Here is a 17,521-nt window from a genome sequence, read left to right on the forward strand (position 1 = left end):
GAATCAATCACACCTCCATTTCCTCAACTATAAAGTTATACACATCTTACTTATTCAAACATATAATAACACATATTTATTCTCTTATATAATCCCTGATACAAGCTCACAGTGATCGATACAGCCACTCACACATTCACTGGCTCTTATGTTCAGTTATTTATATATCTCAACTCTCACATGTATTGTGTTTTACATACGTACTTACTTGCACATGTAGCAATGAGAAATCCATTCACTCACCAACACACCCATGCACAGTCAACCGCCCATATAGCTGTTTCCACATGCACTCTTGAACTCATACTCCTAGTGAATCAACTGCTTACACATCTATGCAAAGAGTCACGCACCTCCCAGCCACCCACACACACACTCAGCCTCCCATTCAAATACTTGGGCAACCAATCAATAACCCATATGGCCACTCTTATAGCTACTGATCAACACATGCAGCAGCTTACACAACAACAAACATACTGATGCACAAATTAAGACAGTTTAGTCACTAACCCATGCACTCAGTGAGACACATTTAATCACTCTTTCATACAGTCAGTCATGCACCTACTAAATTCTTCATCCAGACACTTATACATCCACTCATTCTTCAATATGTAAAACATATTTAAACTTTACAGACACATACAATCACTGGATGTTGTGATCAGTGATGTCATCAGTGATGTCATTTGAGATGTCATCAGTGATGTCATTAGTGATGTCACTGACCATGTCATGAATGATGTAATATGTGACATCATCAGCAGTGGATTGCGGGTGCGCGATATATAGTTAGCGCTTCTAACTATATATGGAATTTCAATGGTTTTATGCGAGTAAAATAAGGTTTTGTAAATGCGAATTCCTAACTATATATGGCCTATAACCTATGTTTTTTTCATTGAATTTTCAAGGTTTTGTAAATGCAAATTCCTAACTATATATCCACTATAACCTATGGTTTTTTCTGTGAATATATATATATATATACAGGCAAAGCACGAAGACTGGAATCTGGAGCCCCAGACTCAGAAAACGACACGAGTCCCAAAATCAAGGCAAGTTCTTATTTATTTAGGCAAAGGCAGCATACGAGACTGACGCGTTTCGAGCGGTGGTATATATAGAGAGAGAGAGAGAGAGAAGAGAGAGAGAGAGAGAGAGAGAGAGAGAGAGAGAGAGAGAGAGAGAGAGAGAGAACCATTGAAACATTGCAGTTTTAGAACTTTGGAAACAAAAATAATATAGTCAAGATGGAGAAATTAGTGAGTCGGCGAACTATTATTAGATCAAAATTCCATTGTGGGAACCGTTACCAATTGTAAAGGTGCAGATATAGGAGACAGTTTTAACCATTGTCAACCAATCCATGATCCGGGACCTGCGGAAAGGCTTCATTTAAGTATTTTACATAAATAACAGTAACGAACCAAAGAAGTATTGCTGACCCGGGACCGGCACATTATCTTGAACAGGGTATTTTTATCACACATGTATTAGTGAAGTAGAGATTATGAATCGGCTTTGAACTATTGGCCTTATTAAATACGGCTCACTCCCGAGTGCGTGCATCACCGGATTAGTGAGTTTTTAACAACGGAAAGGAGAAGACCTATCCATATGTTTGTCCTGATGAGGGTGGTCATATAAGTTTAACCCACCGAAACGCGTTGACGCCGGAGTTTTTAGTTACATTTGTGAAAGACAGAAACATATGAGGACAGAGAACTAACCCCTCTGTGGTGTGCTGTCTAGTGCTGCAAACTAACATCTTAATGACAGATTGAAGTGTCTTATTATATTCCTTTCCATGGGGTTATTTTGATTTTAATGATTCATGATTGTTTTTAAATGTGACACATTGACTGTATTTTGTGATATTTCATTGTATGTTTTTATTGAACAATTGTTTAACTTTTATTAAATGTCCATATAAGTGCTTTGACACCCTGAGTTGGTGTGTTCCCCTAATGTGGTGTTATTAATCGTAGGTGATAACAGAAGATTTATGTATGTAAATGGGTGTATCTCTAAAGGGATAATTGATTTTTGACTACCCAGTCTCTTGGTGCCCTGTCCCTTTTGAGTAGTCCTTGTTTTTCAGGGATTCCCACATTTACAAATTGCTAGATAGCTTGTGCCCTCTCCTATACTTGTCAGTACTTTATTCAAACCCATGCAAACCCATGGTAGTGTAACGCGCTATACCAAAAGAGAACATGTTAGAGGTGACATCCTTGCTGAGGTTTCCCCTGTATTTTTGCTTCTGCTTCATGTATTTTTGACATATGCTGGGCTTAATTTTTGCAGTTTTTTTAATCTGGGCACTTTACTACTGCTACTCAGTGCTAAAGTGCAAGTTCTCCCTGTGTAAAATATGAGTTATACTTGGTTTCCTGAGGTTCCTGTTCACTCGAAGGGGGATCTCCTACAGGTTGTTACTTAGGAAGGCAGGCAAAACAGCAGAATCCAAAGAAGAATAACTTCAGGCTAAGTCTGTGTTTGGACAAAGGTGTTCTGCATGGACTGCTCTGCCCTCTTCACAAATTGATGGCCTGTCCCATGCTTTCAAGGAATACCCTTGACAATGTGCACGTCATGTAGAGGTGTGACACATTTGTACTTTTAGCAGAGCTAGGCTGTGTGCTGACTGGTGGTGTCCACTGCCCCTCATCTCAGTTTATGAGGATATGTATGGTGGTGGAAGTGATTCAAGATTATTTTATCTGCACCTTGAGGGCAGACTGCCTGCACTCATAAAGATCTATCCAGTGCCCTATAGTGGGTGTGTCAGTCAAAGTCAAAATGAATCTTTATTCGGCCAAAGGCCTTAATTAAAAGCACAAAAAACCCATAATACATTAAAAATCCAAACAAATGTTACCCATATATCAATTTTCACATTGTTTGAAATACATGAACAGGAAACAAGTTATTGCATAACAAATTAAGTTAATAAAATGTAATTTGGTAGGCAGTGACATGATGTCTCGTTCATGAAGAAGGATATGTTATGATTTAAAAATCATCCATTAACCCTTAAGTAAGCATGGGCGAATTTTGCGAATCTCGCGTTCGCGAAATTTGCGGATTTGCGAACACGCAATCCGCAAAATCCGCAAATTCTCGCGAATTTGCGGATTTTTTTTTTTGTGTTTGCGCGGGTTTCTGCCAGGTCGCGAGGGTTTTGTACAATTTTGCAAGCGCGAACTTACCTGTCGGGTCGCAAGTTTTGCGAACTTGTTGTTTCTACGTGTCCAGCCTGTTTGGGACACTCTTCTTCATCACTGCCACTCTCTGTCACCACTGCCACTCTCTGACTACTCATGCCACCCTCTGGCCCACCCATGCCACCCTCTGTTTCATCACAGCACCCTCAGTGTACATTATTGTGGCAAAGCAAAGCACACCTTCCCTGCCTCAAGTGACCTGAATTAATTTGGGGCTGATTAATGTGTCACAGAATATTTTTTTAGCTGGCACCTGCTTCCTTAGTGCTTCCTGATAAGTGATCTTTTGCACTTGCTAAATGCTTTCATTGTTGCAAAATTAGTTACAACACCTGCCCTGCCCCAACTGACAATAATGAATTAGGGGCTGATTAATGGATTTGAACTTCCAGCCTGGCTCCTGCTTGTCTCCCTTAGCTGTAATTCAGGACCTTTGTGGCATATGTGTAACTATTCTGAGGTTCAGAGCAGGGTCACATAATAGTTGCAACTGGCAACTGAACTCTGGAGGGGCCCCTCATGAAGCACTACAGGAAATGGCTACTAATGATGAGCCTGAACTTTTGAACCTGGTAAGTAGTTTCAGTTTTGCTAAGATCGTATTTCTGCAATTTAGCGCTTATTCGCGGGGCGCGAAGATGTACTGGGAAGCCGCGAACTAACGCGAACAGTGCGAGCAAGCCATAAAATCCGCTGTTCGCGGATTTGCGGATTTTGCGGGAGATTCGCGAATCTCGCGGATTGCGAATTTACCGAAAATCCGCAAAATCCGCGAGTGAAACGGATTTTCCGCCCATGCTTACCCTTAAGGGCTAATATTTCAATTTTTTTAAAAACATATAACAAATATCAGTTACACACATATGACTTAAACTCATCCATAAGATTCATATCTACTCCTACTATAAAAGGCTGATTGTATCAAATTAAGAATCGCATTGCAGGTTTTTAGGTGTGATTTGCGTAACCGCACGTGTGCAGGTATATGTGCCTACTGCAGTCAAGTAAATGGTGGTGTCCAATAGGCACAATCTGCTGGGCTATTCAAGATTCTGGTCCTCTTCCAGACTGCCTCTGTCGATGGAGGGGCTGACAGCCTGCATGTTTTTATGCTCAAGGTCATCTCCCTGGAACCGGTCTCACTTGTTGAATGGAGGGAGGAGACTCCATAAAGGGAGGAAGACAACTCATACCCTTTTTAGGGCTCGGCCTACGTCACCACTGCGTCAGCAGTGGGGCGGAGCTCCGAGCCGTATTGTTAAGGGGCTCAGAATAGTGAAATTAAAATTCCTCAGAGCGCGAGAATTTTCGTGGTGTTCTGTGCCATCTGTATGGCAATTGGTCCTCTTGCGGCTGTGTTTTTGTAAGGCTGCACGCAATAGGCCCTAGGAATGTTGCTCTCTCTACTTCCTGCATATTCCGTGCCAGAACGCGCATGAGATGCCATAAATTCCCAATTACCAGATGTCAGGGTATGTTCGCGCATTCACGAGTCTGTAGTTTTCTTGAGCTGTAAGTGCGCGCATGCTGTCTCCCCGGCCAGGAGAATGCCATGAATTATCAATTACGAGCTGTCAGAGGTGCTGGTAATTGAAAGCAGATGCCAGGCTTTTCGCGTGTTTGTGCCATTGGGAAAGCCATCTTTCTTTTAACCTTTTAGTATGTCAGTCAGTCAGAATATCTTTATTCGACTTTTTACAAGTCATACAAAGAACAAAAAAATATAAAAACAATTACATTACAATACAATACATACTATACATCTATCTACATTTTCCAAAAAGAAGGTCCAATTAGACAAAGATAAAATTTTGAACATGGATGAGATAATTTTATACAAATCCTGCACAGAAAACGTCCTAAAAAGCTATTAATTTTAAGGTAATATTTGACTGACAGATTTCGCCCTCATTGCAGCTACCAAAAAGTTTGCCATGCAAAAAGTAATATGTGTGTTAGGTAGAAGTTGTAGAAAGAGCAAAGCTGGTCTTACTTGAACAAAACCAGCTTTTTTCAAAATAGGAAGCAAATATTTCTTTCTCTGCTCGTGGTACAAACTACAAAACATGACAAAGTGCAGGGTATCCTGCACCGAAAAGTTATCACAGCAGCACGGTGGGGCCTGCTCAGGCTTCTGCCAGCTCTTGAAAGAACCCAAATAAAAATGTATCAAGTTAAATCGAAACTTTGTTAGTAAAAACCTGTGGTATGGGAATGTGACAAAGTTCAAGTAAGGGGCGAGTGAGGATGTACAAACCAAAAGGTTATGGGACCTTACCGCGGGCTTCAGCAATTCGTATTCCTCCCGTCGTGCTTTCTGCCTGTCCCTAAATAACTTTGTAATGATTACTATGTCCTGTCTCCTAATTTTTTCCGGGGATGAAAAAAGTTCTGGGCGACCAAGGTCTGCAAAAGTTTTCGCTACATAAGCCAGCCATGGGATATGTTTATCTTTATCCAAGGATAAGACGTCATGCATAATTTTGTGGTTCAGAGGTAGGTCTTCGTTTGTCCACATTTTCAGCCACAAAGTTAGCGGTGCAAGGCTCAGGGTATCAGACAGATAAGGCAAGCCCACCTCTTTATGGATAGAATACGTTGGGGTGGATTGCGGGACTGAGAGCAGAGATCTAATGAATCTATTTTCTGCTCTCTGAATTGGGTCGAGATTCACATATCCCCACAGCTGGGAACCGTAAGCCGCTATGGCCACTGGTTTACTCTTGTAGATTTTCAAGAGAGCTTGCATGGGCCTAGCCCCTAACTTCCCAGCAAAGCCCAATACCGCTGAGGAAGATCTTATTACAGCCAGCCTTTTTGCTCTTATCTGGGGGCCCCAAGTTCCTTTCTGGTCAAACATTACCCCCAAATATGGAAATGTGGTTACATTAGTGACGGGAACTCCCCTACAAAAAATGTTTTATGTCTTTTTTTGTTACACTCACGCCCCATTACCATCGTGTGTGATTTAGAGGCGTTGACCTTGAGGTCCAGAGTCTCCATAAAACTACCAAATGCGTCCAGGAGATGCTGTAGGCCTACACCAGTACGGGCTATCAACACTGCATCGTCCGCATACAGGAGTGCTGGGATTTTAACGCCTCCTGCATGCGGAACGTCGGCTGCCTGTCCCCGCAGGTGACTGCCCAACCCATTAATGTAGATGGTGAATAGTAAAGGGGCTAAAATGCAGCCTTGCCGCACCCCCTTTAGGGATTTAAACAAAGGGGTGCGTCTACCATCATTTGTAACTCGGACAGCTGCAAAAAGCTCCTGGTGCAGTTTAGCCATAAACACAACCAAAGACTCATCGATACCCATCTCCAACAGTATCTGCCACAATTTCGTCCTATTCACCAGATCAAAGGCAGAGGAGAGGTCCATGAATGCAAGAAACAAGGAACCCCCCTTTGCCACTGTGTATTTAGAGATCAATAGATGCAGATTAATACATTGTTCGATTGTCCCTTTTCTTTCTCTGAATCCATATTGTATTTCAGACAGCCCTCCACAGCACTCCACATTTTCATTAAGTCTGGCCAAAAGGACTCTACCTAATATTTTTACGGTTGAGTCCAAAAGAGATATGGGCCTATAGGAGGCGGGATCATCTCGCTGACCTTTATTTTTATAAATAGGAACGATGGTGGATGTGGACCAGGAACCAGGGGCTTGGTTATCATTGGCTGCGTTAAACACTTTAGACAAGACCTCCGCCCACAGTTTAGGTGAGTACATAAAGAAGTCAGCAGGGACTCCGTCAGGGCCAGGGGCCTTATGTCTTGTTGTGGCCATCAAAGCTTTTTCTACTTCTTCAGGGTTAAAAAGAATAGGGTGTACATCTATCGCAGGCACTGAAGCGTCTACAGTTCCTTCAACCCCACCCTCATAGACATTTTTGAAGGGATTTAGCCATTTTTCGTCAGTGATCACACAGTCCATAGGAGCATTATTGTCATCGGAAAATAAAGGTTGTCTAATGATCTCCCAAAATCTCCTACTGTCCTTCAGTACTGCCGCTGAAAGGAGATTTTCCCACGATTCGCGTTTGATGGTTTCCTTGCGATTCTTAATGGCTACCTTATAGTTTTTCCTTAGTCTGACAATGTCATCCCCGACCCTAGGGGAAGTTTTTAACGCTGTCAACAATGCTCTGTGGGCTTTTGAACATGCAGAATCAAACCAACGCTTTGTTCCAGAAAGTCCTTTTTTTGGTTTGGCTAAAAGGTCCTTGGCCACCTGGCCACAAATTTCCTCGGAAGCCGCTATTATTTCTTTACCTTGCGCGCCAGGTTTTTGACAGATGTCCACTTTGTCTTTTATTTTTGGGAAATTTTTTTCATAGAAATTTTCCGGGATCACTTTAGCCCATTTCAATCGTCTGTCTTGGTCGCAAGGTTTCAAGGGATGTACTGGTTTAAGTGCTGTTGGCGGTGCACCCATCTGGCCACCCCAGGCCACTTCGATAATACAGGGTTGTGGTCGCTATAAGGTGTTATAACTGTGCAATAGACCATGGACCGGTTTAGGATACCTTGTGAGACAAAGATATAATCTATCACTGAGCCATGATGACTGCCAGTGAAGGTTGGCGCCCTGACGCCCTTATCGGGTTCATACAAATCATGGTTTGCTAGTAGTTCTTCTAACTCAAACCCCTCTGTAGAATGTTCGAAGTGGGGACCCCGGGGGGCCTCCTCTCCCTCCTTAGTTGCATTATCACTCCTTCCCATACAGGCTAAATTACACAAATGAATATTAAAATCTCCTAATAGGATAAACTCATAAACTAAATGGATATTCTGAGACACTGTATTTAAAATGCTATCTAGGTTGGCAACATTACTACCACTATATTCGCTGTTCCCAGAGTTATAAAAGTTGACATATAACGTCCTGCAATTGTTATTAGTCACCCTTTCAACCATTAGGATATTTACGGAGTCGGTATTTATCTGCCTGTAGCTACCCTTCCGATCTAAGGAAAACATAATGGCCAAACCACCTTTGGCTCTGCCCATACGGCTAGGGACGACAGAATTAGTAAAGCAAGTGAATCCATCCCACCAAAAATTAGCGGATGTGTCCCACGTTTCTTGCAGGGCAATTATATGGTACTTAGAAATAAAGCTCAAACAGGCATTATCCTGTCGTTTTGCATTTGAACCAGCAATGTTCCAGCTTATAATTTTACAGGAGTCAGTTGGTAACCTCAGCTCTTTTACCCCCACCAAACGCCCTTCAACTGAACTTGAAGATAAGTTCGCCTCATTCTGTTCCACCTCAGGGGCGCTCTGTGTTGGGGCGGTGTTCAGGATTGGCATTTCGCGACCAGCCCCCTGATGCGATAACCCAGGGTGGTCGTTAACTAACGGAACATATCTCTCTGATGTTTCATAAAAAGTGGGCACACTAAGGTCTTCACAAATATAACGTTGGCTACCATTTATTAGGGGTATAATTATGGGATCCCTTTCTAGGACAGTTTCAGGTTTAAGTCAATCACAGTTGTTTAAATCAGATAAAGGAGCATACCTATTCCCCATTCCGCACCCCCAATCAAAAGGGGTAGCTACCTGACCTTGACCCATGACTGAGGTGTTCCACGTAGGTACTGGGGTATTTGGGCGTATCAGAAACTGATCGTTTCTCAACCTTAGTATAAACCTGTTAATTCGACCAGTAGGGTTTAGGCCCTGCGAACCGGGACCCCAACCATTAACGGCTGGGTCAGATGGCATGGGAGGCCAGAAATTTGTCTCATACGCATGGTTAGGTCTTCCGTATTCAAAACTAAACATGGGCCCAAAACGGTCGTTGGGATATCTGTGTCTAAAACCCCCTTCCCGGTTTGCGGCATTATACGCTCTCCTAACTCTAGGGGAGTTAGAAAAAGTAGGGAGCTGAGCCTCACTATAAAAGAACTTTAAAGTGAGCGGGATTATAGAGCCGCTCCGCCGTTGGGGTGGGAAGATGTTAGTCAAAATGTTTGGGAGGACTTCCGCGTTGGCAAAGTTTATAATCACACAATCCCCCTTGAATTTTTTAGGCTTAGACCCAATCCAAGATACCCTCCTGGTCATAACAATGTCCCTTGCTAAACTATCCATCCCTTGATGGGCCATGGTCATATTAGTGGTGAGCCAATGAAGTGCTTTATCTTTCAGGTCCTGTTTATATTCTATTTTGTTTTGTGCTAAAACTGGGACATTTGCTAGAACTAGCACAACTGGAGAGGCTTCCAAAATAAATTGGGCTGAAACGTCCTCGTGTATTGGACCTCTTGTGTCACCTGATGTCGATGACGAAGCGGCTCCACCTGCTACATCCTGACTAGGTGCCGTTAATGAAGTTGATGCTAATGCTACGGGGTGCACTGGTAGGGTGGGCTGTGGTGCGCTCTCATTGGGTAACGCCTCTACATCTCCAGTAGCCAATTTTGTGATAAGGGCGGATAGATTTGCCACCTCTTCACCCAAATTGTTTTGTGCTACCCCCGCCTTTTTAACCTCCGATGTTAGTTTGTCCAGTTTCCCGATCAGAGGCTTGATGATTGTCCTGATTTTTATGTCGATCATATCTTGAATCCGGTTGAATAATTCATTGTCTATGATGCGTCTAGACTCTGCTTCAACATCAAGCTCCATTTGTTGCCCTTCACGTCTTGGGGGTGGTGTAGCCAACTTTTTCCTGCCTTGTTGTTTCCCCCCTCGCTTTGTATGAGATTTTCTACATGCTCTCACTGCCCGTGGTACGGGCTGCCCCGATGATGGTACTTCCTCCACGGTAAATGACTGATGGTTTCGATCCGAGTCATTATCATTATTGGGAGACGAGTTTACCAAAACATGGGGATCTTCTTCGTCGCTGCCATGGTCTTGTGAGATGTGGTCTAATCTATTTGGCTGGGGAGTCTCTAGCGGTGTGACCAGCAACTCTGTAGATGGTGCCCTTGAGGGCGGGCTTTCTGACGGCAAGACTGGAGATTGACTCAAGCCTAGCGATTGCCTCCTCTCATTATTGATCTTACTGACTTTTGGTACCACATATGAATACATTGTATTAAGAGGCTCCGTAGCGGCAGGTGCCGGCTTTTTCCTTACCATATTGCCTACCGGATGAGACGAACGAGCAATATCCCAAAGTAGGTGTCAGAATCGACAGGCAAATGGCAACTGGTCTGAGGGTAATGATAGTTAAATGTAAACGGTACCTTATGAATGCCAGGCAGTAAACCTCAGGGGGGTAGCCTCGCCTTGCCTTCTCGTGCCTCTGAGGGCCACAGAGGGCCCGCCCTTTGCATGGGCTTCGCCCCGGGCACTCCCGCGCAGCGGTGTACGTCGCTTTTTATAGGCGTCACTGGAGGTGATGGGAATGCAGGGCGGGGCGGTCAGGGAGAGCGGGCCAGGTGACTTGGCCTCGGGGTTGCCGGGACTCCTGGGAGAGTGAGTCCCGGTCCCACACTCGCAGCCCTGTCGCTCGCGCACTCACCCTGCAGGGGCCAAGCTTTGGATGGGCAGACGGCGGCGAAGCGGGACCCGCGAAGCGGGTTCCGCAAGGTGCTGTGTGAGAATCCTTGCCTTGAGCAGCAGCAGCCGTTCCCTCCTTCTGGCAACACAGTGAAAGTCTGTAATGGCGTCCCAAACAGCAGCAGAGGCGGAGTCCTTTTCTGAAGCAATGCAGGGCGGGGCGGTCAGGGAGAGCGGGCCAGGTGACTTGGCCTCGGGGTTGCCGGGACTCCTGGGAGAGTGAGTCCCGGTCCCACCCTCGCAGCCCTGTCGCTCGCGCACTCACCCTGCAGGGGCCAAGCTTTGGATGGGCAGACGGCGGCGAAGCGGGACCCGCGAAGCGGGTTCCGCAAGGTGCTGTGTGAGAATCCTTGCCTTGAGCAGCAGCAGCCGTTCCCTCCTTCTGGCAACACAGTGAAAGTCTGTAATGTAACAGCCTGCATGTTTTTATGCTCAAGGTCATCTCCCTGGAACCGGTCTCACTTGTTGAATGGAGGGAGGAGACTCCATAAAGGGAGGAAGACAACTCATACCCTTTTTAGGGCTCGGCCTACGTCACCACTGCGTCAGCAGTGGGGCGGAGCTCCGAGCCGTACTGTTAAGGGGCTCAGAATAGTGAAGTTAAAATTCCTCAGTGCGCGAGAATTTTCGTGGTGTTCTGTGCCATCTGTATGGCAATTGGTCCTCTCTTGGCTGTGTTTTTGTAAGGCTGCACGCAATAGGCCCTAGGAATGTTGCTCTCTCTACTTCCTGCATATTCCGTGCCAGAACGCGCATGAGATGCCATAAATTCCCAATTACCAGATGTCAGGGTATGTTCACGCATTCACGAGTCTGTAGTTTTCTTGAGCTGTAAGTGCGCGCATGCTGTCTCCCCGGCCAGGAGAATGCCATGAATTCTCAATTACGAGCTGACAGAGGTGCTGGTAATTGAAAGCAGATGCCAGGCTTTTCGCGTTTTGTGCTATTGAGAAAGCCATCTTTCTTTTAACCTTTTAGTATGATTTGTAGTAGTATATAACTATTTCCAGTGCTCATTACACAGACCTGTATTCATCCAAATCATACAAATATTGTACCTAGGCTACCATTTAATTTGCAAACACACTGTCTTCATATTTAAAAGGTTACTGTAGCACATTATTAACAGCATCCACCACAATAATTTTAAAGTCTGACCAAATATTACCACCAATGAAAACATTTTGCGCCTTAGTTGCAGCACTGTGTACTGCTTTCGCCAATATACACCTTATTTGACAGCAATCAAGTACAGGATTTTTAAGGGTAGATGTTAACATCAAATGAAACGCACTGTTGTGCTACCAAAACTCAAGGGGATGGTCACTGGGTCCAACCTTACCCCACCAACTCCCACCCAAAAATACACAATTTCAAACAATCTATGAAATATGACGATGTATTTTGGCGAGAGAGACGTCCAATGATGCTCGCTTCTCAGTGCACTTTCCTTACTGAAGCATAAGAGGTCCACACTCCTTTGCATTAGTGAATAAAGGGTCCCCATTCAAGTGTATTTCGGAAGTAAACCTCAGCACGTTGCTTTTGGTTACAGAAGCACAACAGGCCACACTCTGTTACGCCCAGGAATAAACAGAGCACTTTCAATTCTGGACTAAAGCAGTGCAAGATTATTTCCCCTACTGAGTAAATCAGTGCTGGTTCCGTTTAGGTACCGAATAAAACAGTGCACACTCCAGTCTATTTAATGACCAAAACGCGCAGATGCATTTCCACTGCTTAGGCAAACACGGCATATTGCTACACAATGTCGACAAAATGGTGCTCGGTTTTTCTTTTAGGGAATACAACAGTTGACAATTTGTTTACATTTTACACTAAAAACGTGTGCATTATTTTCCCATTTAGTGCTGTGTGCAGCTGTGTGCTGTAGAGTGCTGTGTGCTGTAGAGTACTGTGTGCTGTAGAGTGCTGTGACCTGAGAAGTGCTGTGTGCTGTAGAGTGCTGTGTGCTGTAGAGTTATGTGTGCTGTAGAGTGCTGTGTGCTGAAGAGTGCTGTGTGCTGTGTGCTGTTGATTCCAGAGTGCTGTGAGCAGTTGAGTGCAGAGCGATGTGTGCTGTAGAGTGCTGTGTGCTGTAGAGTGCAGAGTGCTGTGTGTTGTTGATTCCAGAATGCTGTGTGCAGTTGAGTGCAGAGTGATGTGTGCTGTAGAGTGCTGTGTGCTGTGTGCTGTAGAGTGCTGTGTCCTGAGAAGTGCTGTGTGCTGTAGAGTGCTGTGTGCTCTAGAGTGCTGTGTGCTGAGAGTGAAGAGTGCAGATTCAGAGTGCAAATTCAGAGTGCAGATTCAGAGTGCAGGGTGCAGATTGTGAGTGCAGAGTGCAGATTGTGAGTGCAGAGTGCAGATTGAGAGTGCAGAGTGCAGATTGAGAGTGCAGAGTGCATATTGAGAGTGCAGATTGAGAGTGCAGAGTGCAGAGTCAGAGTGCAGATTCAGGGGGCAGATTCAGAGTGCAGATTCAGAGTGCAGATTGGTAGTGCAGAGTGCAGATTGGTAGTGCAGAGTGCAGATTGTGAGTGCAGAGTGCAGATTGTGAGTGCAGAGTGCAGATTGTGAGTGCAGATTGTGAGTGCATATTCAGAGTGCAGATTCAGAGTGCAGATTCAAAGTGCAGATTCAGAGTGCAGATTCAGAGTGCAGATTCAGAGTGCAGAGTGCAGATTGTGAGTGCAGAGTGCAGATTGTGAGTGCAGAGTGCAGATTGTGAGTGCTGTTTGTGAGTTCAGAGTGCAGATTCAGAGTGCAGAGTGTGAGTGCAGAGTGCAGATTCAGAGTGCAGAGTGTGAGTGAAGAGTGCATTTGTGAGTGCAGAGTGCAGATTCAGAGTGCAGAGTGTGAGTGAAGAGTGCATTTGTGAGTGCAGAGTGCAGATTTAGAGTGCAGAGTGTGAGTGAAGAGTGCATTTGTGAGTGCAGAGTGCAGATTCAGAGTGCAGATTGTGAGTGCAGAGTTCAGAGTGCAGGGTGCAGATTCAGAGTGCAGATTCAGAGTGACTGAGTGCAGAGTGAGTGTAAAGTGACAGTGAGTGCAGAGTGACTGCAGAGACAGTGTGTAAGGGTGCAGGGTGCACATTTTGTTAGTGTGCAGAATGAGTGTGCAGGATAAACAGTGTGTGACTATGCAGGGTGACATTGGGAGTGTGCAGGTGAGCAGTGTGTGAATGTGTGGGGGCAGTGTGTGAGTGTGCAGAAAACACCACGTACACCACACACACATACCACACACACACACACCATACACACACCACACACACATACACCACACACACATAACACACACACAAACCACACACCTCACTCTCTCAACACCACACACTCATCACCACTCACCACAACACACTCACCACCACACACTCACCCCCCCAGGCTGACCCCCACAGACTCACCACCACACACTCACCACTACACAGAAAACAACACACACAACAACACACCCCCAGGCATCAATGAATGCTTTCACCAGGCACAAACACCAACAACCATCAATGTACGCTTTCACCAAAAACAAACACGACCATGCATCAGTGCCGCTAAACACTCACGCACACAACAAACAATGTCAGTGCAACTTTCACTAAACACACACACACACACACACACCAACAGCTGACAGTGCACCAGCCACTGTTTCAATTGGCACAATCATCAACAGCTGTCAGTGCACCCTTTCACCAACCACACGCATTCCCATCCAGCTCTGTACGCTTGACAGCCACACTCACTAACAGCTCTTACTGCACGCTTCCACCAGTCATACACACCTCAAGCCACCACTACACACTTCCACCAAACACACACACCAACAGCCATCACTGCACAATTCCTACAGGCACACACATCCACCACACATCAATGCACACACCAATTGATAACGCATCCACCAATTAATATTGTACCAATCGCACTATGCTGCACTTTACCTTTTAAAGATATTGCGTTAAAGTGCAGCATGCCACCATTGATAACATTCCAATCCACCACACATATCTCCAACACACACCACATGTTTCCACTTCAAAACACATGCCTAAAACACATTGCCATTTACAATGCCAGTATCTCTAACTCAAACAAACCCGAGCCCTAATGCATTCCTAATGCTTGTTTCACAATAGACGTCCCCTGCTATGTTTAAATCGATGTTATCCTCATCCTGTAGTTCTGGCTGTTACGGTGGCCTTCTTGTGGCCTTCTTTTGGGATCTGTCTGGGGCTGTTCCACCATGACCTTCACATTTCAAACTTGTCTGAATTACGGCTCTTTGCTCAACTCCAGGTATCGGTGAAAACAAGAGGCAAAGTATAAATCTCCCATTTTGAAACTGAAGGATGAAAACACAATTGTGGTGGTCTCTTGCATTCCACGTGCGCCTCCAAAGAGGGATAAACACCTGCACTATGGCACAGATGCTTGTAAATGTTCTGGACAACAAAGAATGTTATCATCTCAGTATTTTAACAACAAGGGGGGACAGATTGAGGACAATATTTAGAGGGGTCCAGTGTACGTGTCCTATGAAATGATAACAAAAGAATGTACAAAGTTCCCCGAGAAAAAAGGGGATTAACAGAGTAGCTCTCTCACTGAAGGAAATATTCAGATGTGCCGGGGAATACAATGAATTCCTTAACGGAACTTAGGATGCCTCACACAACTAACAAGCTGGACGACTGTTGTCATCCTACCTGATGGTTGTTTCGTCTCATCATTGGCCTCCTGCTCCAACGTCCGGCTGGCGGTGCAATGCCTGCCGGACGTAGCATGGGTAGCACGGAGTGCTACACTTTGGTGGAGTTCTTTTGTTCCTAGCCAGTGGATGAGTGCGTGTGAGAGGCCTGGGGGGTGAAGTCGTGAGCGTGAAGGAGTGGTTTTAAAAAAAGTCAGTATAGTCCACTCAGACAGGCTGTCCTGCGAATTGACTCGTTTGCCGTGGGAGGGGTAGGTGCTGACAAGCGGTCGCCTCGAGCGGATCAGGTAATTACCGTTCAGCTCAGGCCCCACAAGGACAGTCTGTGGGGACCTCCTTCTAGGGATTGTGGAGCGGGCATCCACGCAGGCCTCCATCCTGCCTTGGTACTCTCGACCACGCAGGTTGTATATGTTACATCTGACAGCCCGGATACGTTTTTCAAGTTTATGAGCACATTAAGGTCCTGAAGAATTGCCTACATGGCATGAAACATGTTGACCACACCAGAGGTGAGGGTTGAACGAAGCCCAACTACTCTTCTTTGAGCTTCGGTACCCCTCCCTTCACTCTTTTAATAAGGCAGTTAGCCACACGAATAAAGTTGTCTGAGTGGACTATACTGACTTTTTTTAAAACCACTCCTTCACGCTCACGACTTCAACCCCCAGGCCTCTCACACGCACTCATCCACTGGCTAGGAACAAAAGATCGCCACCAAAGTGTAGCACTCCGTGCTACCCATGCTACGTCCGGCAGGCATTGCACCGCCAGCCGGACGTTGGAGCAGGAGGCCAATGATGAGACGAAACAACCATCAGGTAGGATGACAACAGTCGTCCAGCTTGTTAGTTGTGTGAGGCATCCTAAGTTCCGTTAAGGAATTCATTGTATTCCCCGGCACATCTGAATATTTCCTTCAGTGAGAGAGCTACTCTGTTAATCCCCTTTTTTCTCGGGGAACATCATCTCAGTATTGTCACAGTCAGATTGGCCCAGTTCCAGGAGCAAAAGATTTGCTGGTAGACGGATGATGTGGCCAAACTTCGACTCCTGGAACATCTTGCTGCTGTGACCTGTGGCAGATGAAGAGCTGTAAGTACGGTAATTGTTCTACCACTTGAAGAATTGCACGGGGTCCAAGTGACTAAAGATATGCTCAGCAGGTGGACTGAATGAACCCAGGAGACCTGATACCTCGATGGCACAAATGACATGTAAGCAGCATCAGATCAAAGGTCACAGACAAGCACTGCCTTGGCCATGGAGCTATAGACTTGCTTTCCTGCTTTTACGCTGGTAGGCCTGTAACATTCACAGTTCTGCCCACATTTTGCATTTGAGTGCCAAGATCCGCCCTTTGCAAATTCCAAACGGTCCTGGAGGTAATAAGCCTTACTATCCCAGGTCTGGGTCCTGTGCCATTAGAAGACGTTGCCTCCTATGAATCCAAAGCTGTTAGAACCACCTTCTGTTCCTTATGGATCCTGAATCATGACTCGGAGGTGTGGCTCAGCGGCCAGAGTGGCTAACTCCGGAGCGCTGGGCTCACGGTTTGATTCCCAGCACCGGTGGGAGCTCAGCTAGGTACCATGTGACTCTGGGCAAAAGCTCACTTAATATCCCTGTCGGCCCCCAGTGGCTTGAAACCCTTAAGGGGGTGATATGTTTGCACATTGCAAATATGAATTGAGAAACTTAGAGAGCAGTAAGATAAGATAGCCAGCTGGTCCTACGCACTGAATTGTGTCCAGACTAAACATGGGAAGCCTTTTGTCTCGAGCCTGAGCGTCAGGACAACCTAAAAATACAAAATTGACCCTCCTGGGCTGGGTCTGTTGATGTTTTGATAGTAGGTTCTTGGTCAGATGGATTTTTATATTTTTTACTGGAACCTCGACAGGCCTTTAAGACACTGAGCGGTTCAAGTGTTGATACGAGCGCCTTGAGACCATGAATACGGAGGTCTAGACATGTTCTACCAAGGATGCCACATTGAATCCCATATGCCTGGCACCTCTGTCCCGTTGACTCCTAGTAAACACTCTTATT

This window comes from Lissotriton vulgaris, chromosome 9, assembly GCF_964263255.1.
Source record: "Lissotriton vulgaris chromosome 9, aLisVul1.2, whole genome shotgun sequence".
NCBI classification, from domain to species: domain Eukaryota; kingdom Metazoa; phylum Chordata; class Amphibia; order Caudata; family Salamandridae; genus Lissotriton; species Lissotriton vulgaris.